Source organism: Rattus norvegicus, chromosome 5 (assembly GCF_036323735.1).
Source record: "Rattus norvegicus strain BN/NHsdMcwi chromosome 5, GRCr8, whole genome shotgun sequence".
NCBI classification, from domain to species: domain Eukaryota; kingdom Metazoa; phylum Chordata; class Mammalia; order Rodentia; family Muridae; genus Rattus; species Rattus norvegicus.
Window position 1 is genome coordinate 47388634 of NC_086023.1, and position 6392 is coordinate 47395025.

The window sequence follows — 6392 nt, forward strand, 5'->3', positions numbered from 1 at the left end:
TTCCAGAAAGGCTCAATGATATATTCTGGTTTCCATGAAAAAAATTAACCTCAATATCTTGGAGAAAGTAAGGAGAAGTGCAGGACATATCTAGTGCTACAACTTGTGTTTTGACACTTGTAAAGACCCTACAGCCTATAGGTTATTTATTTGATGACCCCTGCTCTGTCTCTTTCCCCTTCACAGGTACCTTATTGTTTGCATAATGTTCTCAAGATTCTTGCACTCTCTCTGGGAGATAGAAGTAATATTCTCTCATCATATTTTAGGAAAAACAAAATGTTGGTAATTATAGCACTAGAAAAAATTATCGACAAGTATTTGGTTAGATATATTTGTATATTAGAGATCTGTAGTCATGTACTTTATATTAAAATATGAAGCTCTTTAATTAGGTTGTTAGTGATTTAGAACTCCTGTTTGTAAGGATGCATTCTGTTTGTCAGGGAGACCTGAAATCACAGGTCTCCCCGGAGCTGAGGAACAGTTTTGATCTTTGGCAAAATCTGCAACTCCAGTTTTCTGATCACCTTTGTAATCTCGTATTCTCATATTTCTGTTCTGTGATTTATTTCTCCTCCATGTTGAAGATCTCGCCCTCCTGGTGCCTGGGCTTGGGCAGCTGCTTCTCCTTGAAGTAACCATCAATAAAGTGTTTGGGGATTTTAAACGTACTGATATCAACTTATGTAAATGTGGCGATGACATACTTCTGGTGTGTTCTTCTTCTAGGTTTAGGCCAAGAAGTGCAGTAACAAGTAACAAGCCACTGCCCATCTGCTTCAGGAAAACACTCCCTTGACCCTGTGGCACTCAGCACAGTGATCAGGACAATCCCAGAATTGACGCTGGAGCACAGCCTTCCCTTATGCTGAATAAAAGGATTTTTATGCCATGGCTCAGCAGTTTTCAAAGCTTCACCACTACTTGAGTACCACAATTCCTGTGTCCACCAACTGTTTGTATAACAGTAGCAAGGACCTTCTCCTTTTTGTTCTTTTCAACATTGGAAGTGGCAGTGAGTAGATGAGTATTTCTTTTTGTACAAGGTCTTTCTGAAATACATATCAGATTGAAAGTATCTGGCAATTCTAACCAGAACTGGGTTTTAATTGCAATGGATTTCCTGTTTGTGGGCTTTTGAACTTAGGGTCACCCCTTTTCGGCTTCACTGGTGGTCCGGGCACCAGCACACCAGTCGCAGCCGCAGCAGCAGCAGCAGCGGCACTGCCAGCCTTCTTAGCTGTAGAGTTTTTTCTTTTCCCTTTTTTATTAGACTTGTTGGCTTTTTCACCTACCATCTTGCAAGATGGGAAAGATACATGTATCTTATTTGTGGAACTTCATCGTCGTGCTTGAGTATATATTCTGAAGGAACCACAGAGCCAAATGCCCTACTCTGATTTCTATTGTGATAGAGACCATGAACCAAAGCAGTATGGGAAGGAAAGTGATTCTCTGGCTGACACATTGTGGGAAGTAAAGATAAGAACTCGGATCAGAAACCAGCAGTCCAGAACGGGAACAGAAGAAATGAAGGAATACAGCTGACTGGATTGCTCTCTGTGGCTTGCTCTATCGGCTTTCTTATAATCACAGAGCCACCAGGAAAAAGGGGCAAGAGACACAGTAGTTGTGCCTTCCCACACCAGAGACTAATCACAAAAATTTCTCCAAAGACAGCCTGCCAATAAATTTGATAAGGCAATTCTTCATTTGGAACTCCTTCCATCAGTATATGTCTAGATTTGTGTTAAGTTTAGGAATACTGATCCACCTACCATGATGGTAGAAAGTAATCTTAGGAATAGAGAGATAAGGGGATCAAAAGAGGTTGAGAGTAGAAGACATCTCCTTTGAAGAGGAAATTTAAAAAAAAAAGATTTAAGTTCTAAAGTAGAACATTTGTAATGCAAAGTGAGAGGTATGGAGCCAGGATTAGAAACATTAGGAATATTTGAAAAGGCAAAAGGATATAAATCCATGTATAATCTTTCTTCATTACTTTCTTTCTCTCTTTCTTCCTTCCCTACTTCCTCCCTTCTCTCCTTTCTATTTTTTATTTCTTGTTTCTGTCTTTCTTTCTACGAGACAGAAATGATTTATGAAGTTCTGGGTATTCTGTGACTCACTAAGTAGACTAGGCTGGACTATAACTCAGAAATGCTCCCGCCTCTGCATCCAGATTGCTTGGAGTAAAGGGACACAACATCACTTCCTAGGCTTTATAAACTTTTACTTTATTTATTATTATTTCATTTATTTACAATCCAGCTATCACTCTCCTTCTTGTCCCCTTCCCACTGGTCCTCAACCCATTCCTCCCTGATCTGTCTACAAGGGAATGCTCTCCCACAATCAGTGCCCCTCTTCTTTAGGCCTCAAGTATCTGGAGAACTAGGCACATCTTCTTTCCCTTAGGCCGACAAGGCAGTCTCTGCTGCACATGTGTCAGTGGCCTCCAACAAGCTCCGGTGTGATGCCTGGTTAGTGACTCAGTGTATGTGTGCTTCCAGAGGCCTGGGTTAGTTGAGATTGCTATTATTCTAATATGTCTAATATGTCTCTTCGCCGTCTTCCATCTTCCCCTAATTCAACCACAGCGGTCTCTAGGGTTGGGCGTAAGTATCTGTGTCTACCTCAGTCAGCTGCTGGAGGGCCTCTAAGAGAACAGTCATGCTAGGCTCATTTCTGTAAGCACATCATAGCATCAGTGACAGTGTCAGGCTCTGGGGTATACCTATGAGATGGATCCCCTGTTCTGCTAGTCACTGGACTGCCTTTCTCTCAGTCTCATCTCTCTTTTTGTCCCTGCAGTTCTTTTTGAAACATTTCTGAGCCAGAAATTTTGACTGTGGGTTGGTAACACCATCCTTCTTGAGACCCTGTCTATCTAGTGGAGGTGGACTCGGAGTTTCTCATCACACTATTGGGCATTTCAACTAAGGTCACTCTTACTGTATCCTAAGAGTCTCTTGCCTCTCCAGTCTCTGATACTTTCTTGAGGATCTCTTCACCTGTTACCTTCTGAAGCTGCTTATTTCCATTCATTCTGCTGGTCCATTGGGTTTCACTCCTGTCCTAATACCTGATTCTGTTTTTCTGTTCCCCTCCCCCTTCCCTTTATCACCCAAGTCTCTATACTCCCTGTACCTGCCATGATTATTATCTTCTATCTTCTAAGTGATATTGAAACGGAAACTCTGGAGGGTATGGTTGGTGGCTATCGTTGTTCTTCCTATCAGGATACAAACCCCTTCCAGCTCCTTCAGTCCTTTTTCTAATTCGTCTATTTGGAACCCTGTGCTCACTCCAATGGTTGGCTGTGAGCATTGACCTCTATATTTGTCAGGCTCTGGCAGAGCCTCACAGGAGACAGGTATATCAGGCTGCTGTCAGGAAAGCACTTCTTGGAATCCACAATATTGTAGGAGCTTGGTGATTTTGTTTCCTTATTTTCTCTCTTGAGTATTTTGTTCTCCCTTCTAGGAAGGACAGAAGCAGGCACATATTGGTCTTCCTTCTTGAGGGTCATGAGGGCTGTGAATTGTATTTTGGGTATTCCAAGGTTTGGGGCTAATAAGCACTTATCAGTGAGTGTATACCATGTGTGTTCTTTTGTGACAGGATTAACTTACTTAGGATGATGTTTTCTAGTTCCATACATTTGCCTAAGAATTTCATGAAATCATTGTTTTTAATAGCTGAGTAGTACTTCATTGTGTAAATGTACCATATTGTCAGTATCCATTCCTATCTTGAGGGACATCTGGATTGTTTCCAACTTCTGGTTATTATAAATAAGGCAGCTTTGAACATAGTGGAACATGTGTCCTTATTATATGTTGGAGCATCTTTTGGGTATATGTCCAGGAGTAGTATAGCTGGGTCCACAGGTAGTACTATGTCTAAATTTCTGAGAAACAACCAGATTGATTTCCAGAGTGGTTGTACCAGCATGCAATCCCACCAACAGTGGAGGAGTGTTCCTCGTTCTCTTCATTCTCAGTAGCACTTGTTGTCACCTGAGTTTTTTATCATAGCCAGCATGACTGCTGGGAAGTGTAATCTCAGGGTAATTTTGATTTGCATTCCCCTGATGACTAAAGATGTTGAACATTTCTTTTGGTGCTTCTCATTCATAAGAAATTCCTCAGTTGAGAATTCATTGTTTAGCTCTGTGACCCATTTTAATAGGATTATTTGATTCTCTGGACTCTAACATCTTTTTATGTATTAGTTATTATCCCTCTATCAGATGTAAGATTAGTAAAGATCTTTTCCCAATCTGTCAGTTGCTGTTTTGTCCTATTGACAGTGTCCTTTGCCTTACCGAAGCATTGTAATTTTGTGAAGTTCCATTTGTCAATTCTTGATCTGAGAACATAAGCCATTGGTGTTGTGTTCAGGAAATGATCCCCTGTGCCTACATGTTTAAGGCTTTTCCCCACATCCTCTTCTACTAGTTTCAGTGTATCTGGCTGTATGTGGAGGTCAATGATCCACTTGGACTCAAGCTTTGTACAAGGAGATACAAATAGATTGATTGCATTCTTCTGCATGCTGACTGCAAGTTGAACCAGCAGCATTTGGTCATAATGCTGTCTTTGCTCCAATGGATGGTTTTAGCTTCTTTGTCAAAGAGCAAGTGACTGCAGGTGTGTGGCTTTATTTCTGTGTCTTCAATTCTATACCACTGATCAGCTTGCCTGTCTTTGTATTAATACCATGCAGATTATATTACTATTGCTCTGTAATACAGAATAGGGTAAGGAATGGTGATTCCCACAGAAGTCCTTTTATTGTTGAGGATAGTTTTAGCTATTCTGGGTTTTTTTATTCCAAATGAATTTGCAAATTGCTCTTTCTAGCTCTATGAAGAATTAATTAGGAAGTTTAATGAGGTTTGCATTGAATCAGCAAGATGGTCATTTTTATTATAGTAATCCTGAAAATCCATAAGCATGTGAGATCTTCCCATTTTCTGAGATCTTCAATTTCTTTCTTGAGAAACTGAAGTTCGTTTTTTATTTTTTATTTTTTTACTTTATTTTTTTCCATCTTTATTAAATTGGATATTTCTTATTTACATTTCAAATGTTATTCCCTTTCCTGGTTTCCATGCCAGCATCCCCCTAACTCCTATAGCATCCCCCTCTCCTTCTATATGGGTGTTCCCCTCCCCATCCTCCCCCCATTACCTTCCACCCACAACAATTCCATTCACTGGGGGTCCAACCTTGACAGGACCAAGGGCTTCCCCTTCCATTGGTGCTCTTACTATGCTATTCATTGCTACCTATGAGGTTGGAGCCCAGGGTCAGTCCATGTATAGTCTTTGGGTAGTGGCTTAGTCCCTGGAAGCTCTGGTTGGTTGGCATTCTTGTTCATATGGGGTCTCAAGCCCCTTCAAGCTCTTTCAGTCCTTTCTCTGATTCCTTCAACGGGGGGTCCTATTCTCAGTTCAGGTGTTTGCTGCTGGCATTCGCCTATGTGACTGAAGTTCTTTTTATGCAGATCTTTCACTTGGTTTGCTTCACACCGTTATTTTATATTATTTATGACTATTGTGAAGGGTGTGCTAATAAGAAACTCATAGCTCTGATTGCCTTCAAAAAGAAACTGGAGAGAGCATATGCTAGCAACTTGACAGCACAACTGAAAGATCTAGAGCCAAAATCAGCAAATGCACTCAAGAGGAGTAGAAGCCAGGGAATAAACAGGGCTGAAATCAACCAAGTAGAAACAGAAAGAAGTTTACAAAGAATCAAAAAAACAGGAGATAGTTCTTTGAGAAAATCAGCAAGATACATAAACCCTTTGCCAGACTAACCAGCGAGCAGTATCAAAATTAACAAAACCAGAAATATAAAGTGAGAGATAATGACAGAAACTGAGGAAATTCAAAAAATCATCAGATCCTACTACAAAAGGCTATGCTCAACAAAAGTGGAAAACCTGAAGGAAATGCATATTTTTCTAGACAGATACCAGGTACCAAAGTTAAATCAGGATCAGATAAAACATCTAAACAGTCTTATAACCCCTAAAGATATAGAGGCAGTCTTTAAGTCTCCTGATCAAAAAAAAACTCTAGGACCAGATGGGTTTAGTGCCAAATACTATCAGACCTTCAAAGAAGACTTAAAACCAATACTCTTCAAAATATCCCACAAATTTGAAACAGAAGGGATACGACACAATTCATTTTATGTAGCTATAATTATGCTTATACCTAATCCACATCAAGAACCAACAAAGAAAGAGAACTTCAGTCAAATTTTTCTTATAACTATCAATGCAAAATAGTCAATAACATTCACACAAACCAAATCCAAGAACACATGAAAATGATCATCCATCCTGATCAAGTATTCTTCATCCCAGGGATG

At 40.1% G+C, this 6392-nt stretch overlaps 1 pseudogene; it reads right to left on the reverse strand.

Moving 5' to 3' along the window:
• Positions 1-407: 407 nt before the first annotated feature.
• Rpl6-ps2 (ribosomal protein L6, pseudogene 2) lies at positions 408-1301 on the reverse strand (annotated as a pseudogene).
• Between the last annotated feature and the right edge of the window lie 5091 nt (positions 1302-6392).